This window comes from Sminthopsis crassicaudata, chromosome 2 (genome assembly GCF_048593235.1).
Source record: "Sminthopsis crassicaudata isolate SCR6 chromosome 2, ASM4859323v1, whole genome shotgun sequence".
Classification (NCBI taxonomy): domain Eukaryota; kingdom Metazoa; phylum Chordata; class Mammalia; order Dasyuromorphia; family Dasyuridae; genus Sminthopsis; species Sminthopsis crassicaudata.
In genome coordinates, this window is record NC_133618.1 from 468,026,245 (window position 1) to 468,038,742 (window position 12,498).

Sequence of the window (12,498 nt, forward strand, 5' to 3'; positions counted from 1 at the left end):
TCCATTTCCTCAATTGTAAAATGAGGATTATAACACATCTATTTTATAGGATTGTTGTGAGAATCAAATGACATATTTATAAAAAAGCATTAACAAATGGGGCAGCTAGGTGACGCAGTGGATGGAGCACCAGACCTAAAGTCAGGAGGACCTGAGTTTAAATTTGACCTCATATACTTAATCCTTCCTAGCTATGTGACTCTGGGCAAGTCCTTAACCCCTACTGCCTCAGCAAAAAAACAAATAAATAAATAAAGTGGCACAATGTCTTGCACATAGTAGGTGCTATATAAATGGCTTTCTCCTTCCTTTTCTCCACAAGAAGTCTCTGGAATTCATTCTGAATAATCAGATGGTCAGCAGAAGTTCCCTTAGTCTCTAAAAAAAAAAAGCTCACATGGGAATGACCAGGACATCGAATTTTTCATTTAGGATCTTAAAATCACAGATTATAAGAACTGAAAAGTCCCTTAGGGATCATCTAGTCCAATGTCATTTCATAGCTGGGAAAATGGAGGTCTGGAAAGAATATTCCATAACTGAAAAACATCAGACATTCTCAAAAAGAGATTGCTGTATTATCACATTAACTTTTGAGCCCTTACATTTGAAAAGTATTAAGGAGACTATTTTTGGAAGGACCATATACTAACAAATATTGTTTGGATTAAATTTAGTAAAATAGAGCTTGTGAAATAATATATTATACTAGAAAACCTTTGCATCTCAAACCCAGAGACTGACGCTTACTAGCTTTGTGACTTTGGACACATCACTTTCATCTGTGACTGTTGGTTTTCTCTTATGTAAAAATAGGGATGGTATTTTGGTCATTCTCTGCCTTACGGGGCTATGGTGAGGATCAAATATGGTAACATATGGGAAGTGTTTTCTAATGAAAAGCATAGTGTAAATTGATCTATGATGGGTTTTCTCAGAAATATGGTACTGGTCCAGGAAGGGAGAGGTAAGAACCATTGTACAGTTAGTTTCCTCTTTGAGGAATTGGAGACTGTCTTGGAAATAATCTCTGACCTGAAAAAAAAAAGCCCACTCGACCCTCCTGTGAGTCTCTCGTGGAAGCATGCTTGCAAATAGGATGTGACAGGGTAATGTTCACCAATATGGTTACCAGCTGTCCGGCTCTGGGTGGGGAGTTGGGCTTTCAAGAGGACTGGCTTTCAGACAGTTCCACAAACTCCTCTGCTTCACTGATGTGAAAGGGAGATCAGCCCCTTCTTTGTCTGAGCAGGATTCAGTATTTGAGGGGAGCACACTGTCTACACAAGGCTACACCCTTGTGTAGGGTAAACAGTCTGTGAGAATATGTGTATGAAAGTATTAAGTGCTTGAAGGTGAGTGCCTGTGTAAGGTCAGAAGCCAAAGCTCATACAGGAATAGAGCAAGGGGGAGGGAAGGATAAGGGGAGATGGGGAGAGAACAAAGAAAATAGGACCCATTCTATGTAGTCTGAAGCTGAACTGTCCCTGAATGTGGGATGTACTCCCAAAATGGGATCTCTTAAAAAGAGAAATGCATATGTATACACATCCACATACATATATACACAAAGAGACACAATGTTCCAAAAGGAGATTTTAGGGTTACTTTGTATAACATATGATATGTATGTCTGTGAGTGTTACTGTTGGGATATTTTGTATAATACAAAATAACACAAAGTACACATATGCTTTGGTAAAGTAGATTGTACTGTACTTATTAGAAAAATTCAGGGGCATAAAATAAAAATTCTCACTTATGGGAGGGCTCCATAGGCAGCTATTGGTACCTCCAAGTAGTCAAACATTGCCAAGCAAATATAGCTTACCCAGAAGAAGGAATTCTGGGGCCTGGAAAGACTCCACAATTGAGGTGGCCCCCTCAGGTTTTCTGCTATAGGCTTCCTAATTTAAGGTGCTGTATAATATGCTGTTTCTCACTGGATGACCTTCGAAAGTTTCCTTCACTCCATATGTAGATTCTGGGTTGAAGGATTTTTGGTTTCATCAAGGTAGCTAGGTGCTACAATGGAGAGGAGCCGGGCCTGGAATCGGGAAGTCTCATATTCCTGAGTTCAGATCTGGCTTCTCACACTTACTAGCTGTGTGATCTTGGACAAGTCATTTACCTTTAGTTCCTCATCTGTAAAATGAGCTGGAGAAAGGAAATGGCAAATAGCTCCAGTACCTTTGCCAAGAAAACCTCAAGTGAAGTTACAGAGAGTTGGACACAATTGAAAAACAACCACAATTACATCAAGGTGGGTGGCTACCCTACCATTTTGAATTGGAGTTCTCTCTACCTTAGTCATTGTTCTTTGTCCTTCTTGAAGATGACACTCCAGGACATACAAGTGATTTTGATTTAAATGAGGGAGGACTGTGACAAGTCACCAGTCTCACTTTTTCCTCTGGCCATCTGGGCCTAGCAGCAAGTTATAGATCAGGATGGCTGGAAATGGCCCTGGATGCAATGGTAGACCACCTTAGACAATGGCTTTATAAAGTATTTTAAAAAAACTTATTCCTTGGTGACCAACGTTCTGCTGATAAGTCTCTTCATGTTTACTTAGATTAGATCTTTAGAAGGCAGGCAGTCTTTCCATCTTGGAATCTCCAGAGCCTCTTCTAGAAATCCATGGACTTTTCTTCCCCACAATGGAACATGGTAGAATTGCGTGGAATTAATGAAAGATAGTAGGTATAAACTCCAAGGAGGTCAATGATAAAAAGAATAGGACCACATGCCCCAAAATATTTGTAGCAATCCTTTTGTAGTAGGGAAGAAGTCAAGTAGATACCAACTGATTTGAGAAGCTAGACAAGTTTAGTCACAGGAATGTAACAATAATTCTGTGCTGTGAGAAATGGTGAATGATGTGACTACAGAAATGCTAGGAAGACTTGGATGAATAAATGCAAGTGAAGTAAATAAAATCAGAAGACAAGATATGTAGGGACTACAGCAATATAAATAGAATAAAGAATAATCACCGAATAATCACCAAACAATCGAAACTGAATCCTGCAAAATTACAATGTTCAAACTTGGCCCCAAAGGAAAGATATAAGAAGCCATCTCTCTCTCCTTTGTAGAGGTGGGAGCTTAAGAGTGTGGAACACTGCTTTTAACATGAGTTTTTTTTTTAGTACGTTGGTTAATTTTGCTGAACTTTTTTAATTCTCTTGTTTATTTTTTGTCATAAGGTAATATAAAAACAAAAGCTATAAAACAATTATTTAAAAATAATTTCACAGAAATTATTTAATACATCATTTTATGTGGAGTCTCATCAGTTTGGGTATTTCCACCACTAATGTAAATCCCAGCACCTCCTTGCAATCATTCTGCACCACTTTTATCCATGTCTTTCCATAAATCTTCCTTAGAGAGGCCATCCAATGTGTTAGAGGCACATTCCAATTGAAACACATTTATAGGAAGCAAACAGATTATGTATAAGCAAACTTGGGGCTTTAAAGTATTAGAAACATTCAGATCCAGATCAATAGTATCATCTTATGATGGATTTTCCCAGGTCAACATGGAAAATTTGTCTACTCCCAAAAATAATTGCTAATTCGTCTACGTAAAATCTTCTTCCATGATTATTGCCCTTAGTAAATGGAAGCCTTGCCATGGCCTTGTGCACTAATTTGAGATGCAAGATTTGTAAAATTCAAACATATTTATAATAAAATAATTATAAAAAGCCAGTTTCTGAATTTGCTCATTGTTCTTCTACGCTATTGATCTAGCTAAGGGTTTACTTCAAACTGAAGCAGCAATAATATTCCAGGTGATGGAGCCAGGGGTTGGGGAGGGAGAGAAAAATGTTAAGAGCAATAACATAGAATAACAGAATGTTAGAAGTGAAAGTACTTTAGGACAGAGAATACTAGAGCTGAAAAGGATCTTAAAGCACAAAATATTTGAAATAGAAGAGACCTTAGAACATAGAATACTAAACATGGATTGTTAGGCTAGAAGTACCCCAAAATGTAGAATATTAGCCTATACAATATTAGATCTGAAAGGAATTTTAATACATAGTGTAAGAACATAAAACATAGAATGTTAGATCAGGAAAGGTCTTAGAACATAAAGCATAGTATGGTAGAGCTTCAGTGAACCTCAGAGCAATGAAAGACAGTTTGGTGCAGTGGGAACAGCCCCAGATCGGTAAGTCAGTGAGCATAGTTTGAAACTTGGCCCTTCTACCATTTCTGTGATTGTGAGTCACTTAACTTTTCAGATCCTCAGTTTCCCTCATTTGTTAAATGAAGGGCTTATATTTCTTGGACTGAAAGCCTAATACAATGTGTAATATGAGAGTGGGAAGAGACCTTCATGAATATCTAAGCCTTCATTTCCTATGATGAGGAAACCAGGGCCAGGACAGAGAGAAAGAGATCAGTATGTTGGATGGCATATATACAGTGGCATGTTGATAATTAACAGCAGAGCTGGGAGTAGGCTTTTTCTCTCTTACCTGGCTACCAGCCCAATGCTTTTCCCCCTACATCATAGTAATGGGATCCCTGGAAATACAGATTGCCCAGGATATGAGGCAGTGAGTCACCTCGGGATTCGGCTTCTTGCCACTTGATGTAGTTGATCAGTCTGTCTTTTGACTTAAGTGACTAGCTTCCATCCAAGTGCACGTGGGCCATTCATTCCACAGGTATGACCACAGCCTTCAGATACAAACTCATGCTGAACATTTGCTGATGATGCTTCTGTAACAATGAGGGGACATATGCATGAGAGCTAAAAAGCTATCTACATGAGGGAGAATTCTGGGCTTGAAGTTAAAGACTCTGGCTTCAAATATAAACCTTGATACTTTCTGTGTGATCTCAGGTAAGTCATTTCCCTATTGGGATTCATTTTTCTCATCTGTAAAATGTGAGTGTTGTTGTAACTATATGGCTTCCAGCTCATATGCCACATTACTTTCTTCTCATTTTTTTACATTCACAATTTCAAATTTGTTTGAAAACATTCCCCAGAGTTTCTAAAGAATTTTAAATACTCATGCTTCTCTAAAGCATGAATAATGGGATCTGAGGACTGGAAGGAGTCTAGAGAGGTCATCTGATGTATTCTCCTGCCTATACATGTCTGCAAAACCCTTAACAGGTAGAACTGTTCTCTTCGTGAACATCTTAGTGATGTTGGCTTATACTTTAGCTATTATCTTATCCAACCAACTTCTTGACATATGAATCTCCCCTATAACAACCTTGATAAATGGTTGTCTATTCTCTGCTTAAATACCCTAAGGAATAGGAGGTTCACTACTCTAGCAGCAATCTGATTCAATCTTCTCCACTATAAAAGCCCTAGAACACATTATTGTCCAGATTTCCCCTGAACATCTCCAGTGACAAGAAGTTTTCTGAAGGCAAGGACTGCCTTGCTTTTTCATTTGCATTCCCAGCATTTAGCACAGTGATTAACATATAGTAAGCGTTTAATAAATGCTCTTCATTTATTATGATTTATTATGATCATCTTTTACTACTACCACATCTCCAAATGCTTAACCTCTTAAACTGCCTGCTGGTGGCTTCCTTCCTATGGCCTCACAGGCCTTCTGTTTATAACATCCTTGCTTAAGTTTTTTCCCTTTGGACTGAGCAACCCTTTGTAAATCTACAATTAATAAGGTTGCCCAACCATATTCATGGGAACACATATTGTATCTCGTCATTGTCGATCAATGCTATATATCATCTCATAAAACTGATTAAAAAGCAGGGCAGTCCATTTCACTGGATTTCATGTCTCAACATTATAAATTTCATATTATGGTTAATGATTGTCAGTAAAGATAGAGTACATACATGCTGATCAGGATTGGTGCTCATAATTAATTATTGGAGGATCAGAGCAAGTCTCATAAAGTGCTTGTGGCTTTCAAGCAAGGGATTGTAGATTAAGCAGTTTCCTTTTTAAAAGTAAAAAGAGTAACTTTTTCTTTAACAGAGAGCTCTACACAAGTCAATCACTCAATCAATTCACATTAAGCACTGTGTTAAGCTCTCTGTGAAGTGTTGTTAATACAAACACAAAAATGAAAAAGGCCTGCTCTTGAAAAACATATATTCTCTCCAAGTAAACAACATATATGCATTTAATAGCAGAACCATCCCAAAAGTCTAATATAGTTTTAAGCTTTGGGTCACCATGTATATATAAAATAAATATTAAAAAGGTAGTCTGACATAATGGATTTAGAGTAAGGAAGCCCTGGGTTCAAAATCCATTTAAGACTCTGGCAAGAGATTTTAACCTCTCTGTGCCTCAGTTTCCTCATCTGTAAAATGAGCATCTTGTGGTTTCTGATCTCTAAGATCCCTTCCAGTTCTAAGTCTTATGATCCTATGATACATATAAGATAATTTTGGAGGGGCAACTGGGTGGCATAGTGGATAGAGCACTGAGCTTGCAATCAGGAAGACTCCTTTCCCTCAATTCAAATAGAACCTCAGACACTAACTGTGTGACCCTGTTTGCTTCAGTTCCTCAACTATAAAATGAGCTGGAGAGGGAATAGCAAACTAATCCAATATCTTTGCCAAGAAAACCCCAAATGGGGTCATGAAGAGTCAGATGCGACTGAACAACAAAGAGTAGGACTATGGATTGGAGGTAGATGGAGTTGATTCACCTCATGTGGAAGGGGGCATTTGAACTGCACTTTGAAAGAAACAAAGAATAGCTTATAGAGGATCAGGGAGATAAAGAGACTCTATGTTGTTAAAACATAGAAAAATAAATTGCCATAACTAGAAAGGACCTCAGAACACAGTGTGAGCTAGAATTTACATAGTGCTTTAAGTTTGCAAAGCACCTTACAGCTATCATTTTATCTTTACAATAAACCATGGGATGTAAGTGCTGTTTTATCTCCATATTTCAGAAGAGGAAATTGAGATAGACAAGGTTAAATGACTTGCCCAGGGTCACATGGCCAGTAAATTGGATTTAAATTCAGGTCTTCCTGACTCCAGGCAGAGTTCTATCCCCTACATTACATAACCTAACTGCCTTGGTCTTAAGGGTAAAGAAGGTAGCAAGAATTTTAGATTGTGTTAGATTGTAGAAGATTGGAGGCCAGAACTAGAGACGATCTTAGGACATAAAATGTTAGAGTATAGAAAATAGAAAGAACCTGAGAAAAACAGAATGCTTTAAGTGCTTAGTAGCAGTGTCTGTCACATAGTAGGAACTTAATAAATATCTTGGTTTGACCTATCAATGGAATTTTAGAATAAAGAAGCTAGAATACTTGAGCTGGAAAGGGCCTTAAAATATGAGGGTAGGGCTGAAAGAAGCCATCGAACAAAGAATAACAGCAAGAGATACAATTGGGGCTCCCCTTAGTGGGGGTGATATTCAACCAAAGCTGGTTGATCCTTTCTTGAACATGTTACAATGGGAATACAATGGGAATACAATAGGAAAGTCTGGATCCCATTTGAACTAGATGGCTTCTGAGGACTCTTTTGTGAGGCTGAGCCTTGAATTCTGTTTAGGGTTCTCAATTTTTTTTGTGTCATGTGCCCCTTTGGAAGTCTGGGGAAACCTGTGGACCCCTTCCCAGAGGAATGTTTGCCTACATTCCTAATGAAAGGAAAATGCTAAATTTCCATTGCTGTTTTTCAATCCTGTGTCTTTGTGACCCTATTTGGGGTTTTCTTGGCAAAGATGCTGGACTGATTGGCCATTTCTTTCTCCAGCTCATTTTACAAATGAGGAAACTGAGGCTTGGAGAGATTGTGTGGTTTTGTCTCAAGTTCATACAGGTAGTAAAATGTCAGAGACTAAATTTGAGCATGGGTTCCTGACTTTTACTCCAATTTTTGTTTAGTCCAATGTTCGTACATTGTGGATGCCTATAGAACTGTAGAAATGTTAGCTGTGATTTCTACAATCTGAACTCTTCTCTCTCACTTCCTTCTTTCATTCTCCTCATTCTCTCACCTCCCCCACTTACGACCCTCTCTCCCAGAGCATTAGGAAATGCTTCCAAATGGAAATACCAGTATTGGGAAGGGAGGTTTTGCCAGGAGATAGGAAATCACGGGGTCCCATTAAAAGCAGAAAAAAGATGCCAGTGAAAAACAGACATAATTGGATTCTGTGTTTATTGGGTCTGCCTATTTGTAGGAAGAGGCGTGAAGTGTCCTGGGGCTGCAGGGAGTTAATCAAAGAGGGCAGGGGGTGCCTTCTGTTTCTCCACAGGGGGTCCCATTCTAGCTCAGGGAGTTCACTTTTATGGGCTAATAAGAAGGTTTTACAGAGCAGGAGCTGGGGAGTCAAGACAGGCCCCACACCACAGCATGGTGGGAGAAAGAGACCCCCCAGATCATCACATTAGAGTGTGTGTGAACCCTTAGCATTCAGAGGCTGAGAATCCCATGGCAACCAAGAGTTGCAGAGCATCCCAATAGAATGTAAATGTATGTTTATTTCCTAGTCAATTTCTTTACAGCTGAGCTGCCCTGGAATATTAGGAAGAAGACTCATTGGGTTTGAACAGCATCAAGAGTATGCATCTTGGAAAGCCTGGGGTTTTAGGGGAACGGATTGTTTGCTAGGTCGGATTTGGCTTTTTCTTTTTGTCATAAATTGACAGGAGGGATAATTCCACAGTGTTGTGCAAGGGTCCCCAGGTTCTAATAGTAACTTATCCTATGACGTGGGACAAGGGCTGAGATCTCTAATCTATAAAATGAAAAGGTCGGATTAGATAGTCACTCAAGTTTCTTTTGGATCTAACATTTGATGTTAGATGAAGTCCCTTCCAAGCTCTGCCATTCTATATTCTAAGGTCTCTTCCATTTCTGCCATGTATTTATGCAGCAGCCTATGTGTGTTCAGAGCTGTAATACCCAGATTTAAATCCTGATTCAGATTTTACTACCTGAGACAACAGATGGTTTTCTGAAATTTTCAAAGCTCCAGTTGCCTCATCTATAAAATGGGGCTAAGAATATCAATAGTACCTACTGTTCAAGGTTTTTGTAAAGCTCAAGTGAGATAATTTATGTATAAGGTGTATGTGTGCCCATGTTAGATACATATTTCCACTTGGGTTGTCTAAATTTGACTTACTGGAGGCATGGATAGTTATTGTGGAATCTGGCCCAACTCTCTTACAGGGAGAATGAGGGAAGTGGAGAAAAACTGTGTGGCTGAGTGCTTTATCTTATCTATTTCCAAGAGGGGAATATTCAAACTAGAAATATGTTTGAATTCTCTCTCTCTCTCTCTCTCTCTCTCTCTCTCTCTCTCTCTCTCTCTCTCTCTCTCTCTCTCTCTGTCTATCTCTCTCTCTCTCTCTCTCTGTCTCTCTCTCTCTCTCTCTCTGTCTCTCTCTCTCTCTCTCTCTCTCTCTCTCTGTCTCTCTCTGTCTCTCTCTGTCTCTCTCTCTCTCTCTCTGTCTCTCTGTCTCTCTCTCTCTCTCTCATCTCTCTCCAAAATTAGCAGTAGTATCTTCTCTCTCTCTCTCTCTCTCTCTCTCTCTCTCTCTCTCTCTCTCTCTCTCTCTCTCTCTCTCTCTCTCTCTCTCTCTCTCTCTCTCTCTCTCTCTATCTCTCCCCCATCTCTCCCCTACACTCTCCTCTTCTTTCTCTGTATCTATTACTGTTTTTCTCTCTCACTCCTTCTTTCTCTCTTTTTCGAATATGTATATATACATATATAAAATTTGTTATGTTTTTTTAGAATTCTGTCTATATTTGTGCAAATATTCTTGTTGTAAGAGTACAATAGATTCAGAACAAAAGCCATTTCTCTAGCCATTAACAATTCCTTTCCACCAAATACTAATAATACCAATGACTATTAGAAGTAAGAAATACCAAGTAAACCTATTTATCAAAAAAAAAAAAAAAGCAAATAGAAATTGGAAAAGTTTTACAGATGAGAGTGTATATCAGAAGAATATACAAGAGTGAATGAACTGATGGGAGCAAGGTAAGATTTCAATTTGAACCAAGAAATATACCCCAATCTCTCCCAAGGGAAAATTTACTATCTAGAATTTAGGGAGGAAAGTTTTAAATCAGGGATATGTTAAGGAGTCAGTTTTTCCTATATGTCTACAGTTTCTCAAGCCTTTCTTTCCCAAAGAATGTCTGGAACCTCAGAACCAACCCTATGAATTCTTACACCAATTCCACCCTTCGACACAACTATTCAGCATCACCTTTTGCTCAGCATTCTATCCACCAGCCAGGAATCTTTCCTTCTTCAAACATAATCACACCAAAAACACCTCAGACTTAGGTGAAATCTAATTAACATATGTAAAACATTTTATTTACTGTAAAACATTATATAAATGTATAAATTAAATAAAATATTATCTAAATTAGGTAAAAGCATTATCTGTGCTTTTTTCTCTAATTTCATTGGTGATACTGTCTACCAATGCAGGTGGGCAACTTCCTGGCAAATTAGAAAATTGCCTTGCATGCTGAGAAGTTAAATGATTTACACAGAATTCTACAGCCAATATAGTCATAAGTAGAATTTGAATACAGGCCTTTGTAATTTTGAGATCAAGTCCATGACCTTGTTATTTCTCAAATGCCATTTATCATTATTATAGTTTATTCTAAGGTCTCTTTCTGTTCTGACACCCAATTATCTAACAATTTATGTTAAAACTTTTCTAGCTCTAATATTATATTTTTAAAAATTCCTCCTAATTCTAGCATTCTGTATTCTAAAGTTCTTTATATTCAATATTCTAATTGTCCTTTAAACTCTGAACTCCTAGCAAGTTATAATCTATGTTCTAACATTCAGTGTTCACAGAATCTCAGAACTTCAGAGTTGTAAGGGAGCTCAGGACCCATTTAGGCGGACTCCTTTCTGAACAAAAGACTCCTCAGAAACATCACCACAATTAGTCAGACAACTTTTACTTCAACACCTCCAATGATGAGAAAGTTATTGCTTTCAGAAGCAAGCCCATTTATTTCACTTATGGAGGGCTCTAATTGTTAGAAAGTTTTTCCTTATATGAAATCTACTTCTCTGCAACCTCTACCCCATTGTTCCTAAGTCTACTTTTGAAGACCAAATGGAACAGTCAAATTTCTCTCCAGTATGAGAAGTTTTATATACATCTCCATTTTATAGATGAGGAAATTGAGGCAAAGAAAGAGAAAGTGACTTGCTTGTGCTTACATATTAAGCAAAGACTCTAGGATCTAAATCAGGTCTATTGATTTCTAGTCCTAGGCATTGTTCATTAAACCACCTAGTGTCTTCCCAAAGTAAGCAAATCCAACAATATGGCTAACTTCTCTCCCAGAACTTTTCCTTTCTAATTTATAGCACCCGGACAGCCCTTTTATCCAACTCATCTCAGCTAATCCCTTAAAATAGTCAAGCACTTGAGAAATGCTAAAATTTTAATGTATGTTAAAAGGGTATTAAATTCTAAACTAAAATTTACATGGAAATATGACATTAAAATATTTTTAGCTTTCAGGAACCCAGGGGCTTAAATTTTATAATATAGACAAATTTTATCATTTTAAAAAGAATTAGCAAGGCAGTATTTCTTATATATTCATGTTGAGTTAATGCATAAAGATGTGAAAACAGCCTGAGGCTGTTATGCAGATGACAGGAATCACATACTGTAAACCAGGCTTTCTGCTTTCTGCTGTTGAGTTGGAAGCTGTGGACTCCCCCCTGGAGCTTCCTGGAAGGCAGAGCTCCAGGGAAGAAGAGCCTTAGTAAGAGAAAATGTTACATTCTGTCTTCCAACACTATGTTTATTCTAAGATTCTTTCTACCTGTAGCATTCTGTCTTCTGAGGTTCCTTCTGGTTTGGACATTCTGTTTTCCACCTAGAAGTTCTTTCTAGCTTTAACTTTTATGTTCTAAGGTGCCTTCCATCTCTGATATTATATGGTTTAAGATGATAAGAATGTAGTACTTCCTCTGGGGCTCTCTTCCCTACTCTCATTTGATTTGGCAGGCTGGGTCCTAGAGGGAGGCTATTACTATCTCAGGGATCCAGGGATCCTGAGAAGTTGGAAAGGGGAGGATTTCTCTTCTATTGGCCCCACCAGAGAACTCTTTGCATGACTGTCAATTGATATCAATTAATCAGCCAGATTCAATAAACTTTTAGTACTAGCTGGAGATATAGAACTGTGGAGATAGTTACTACAAAACACTCCTCCACCCTTCCCCATCCTTGTCTCCCCTACCAAAGTCTTGTAATCCTTTCTTCTACAAATATATTCAGAGTCCGGGAGAAGTGGGTTCAAGCTTATATTGAACTTGACAAAGAGGTTAACTCTTTCTTCTTCCTTCTCTCCCTTTATCCTTTTCTCCATGTCTTTCTTCTTCTTTCTCTCCTTTTCTTTATTCCTCTTCCTGTCTCCCTTCCTTCCTTCCTCCTTTCTTTTCTGTACAAGTCACTTAAAGTGTCCAGGACTCAATTTCTTCATTTGT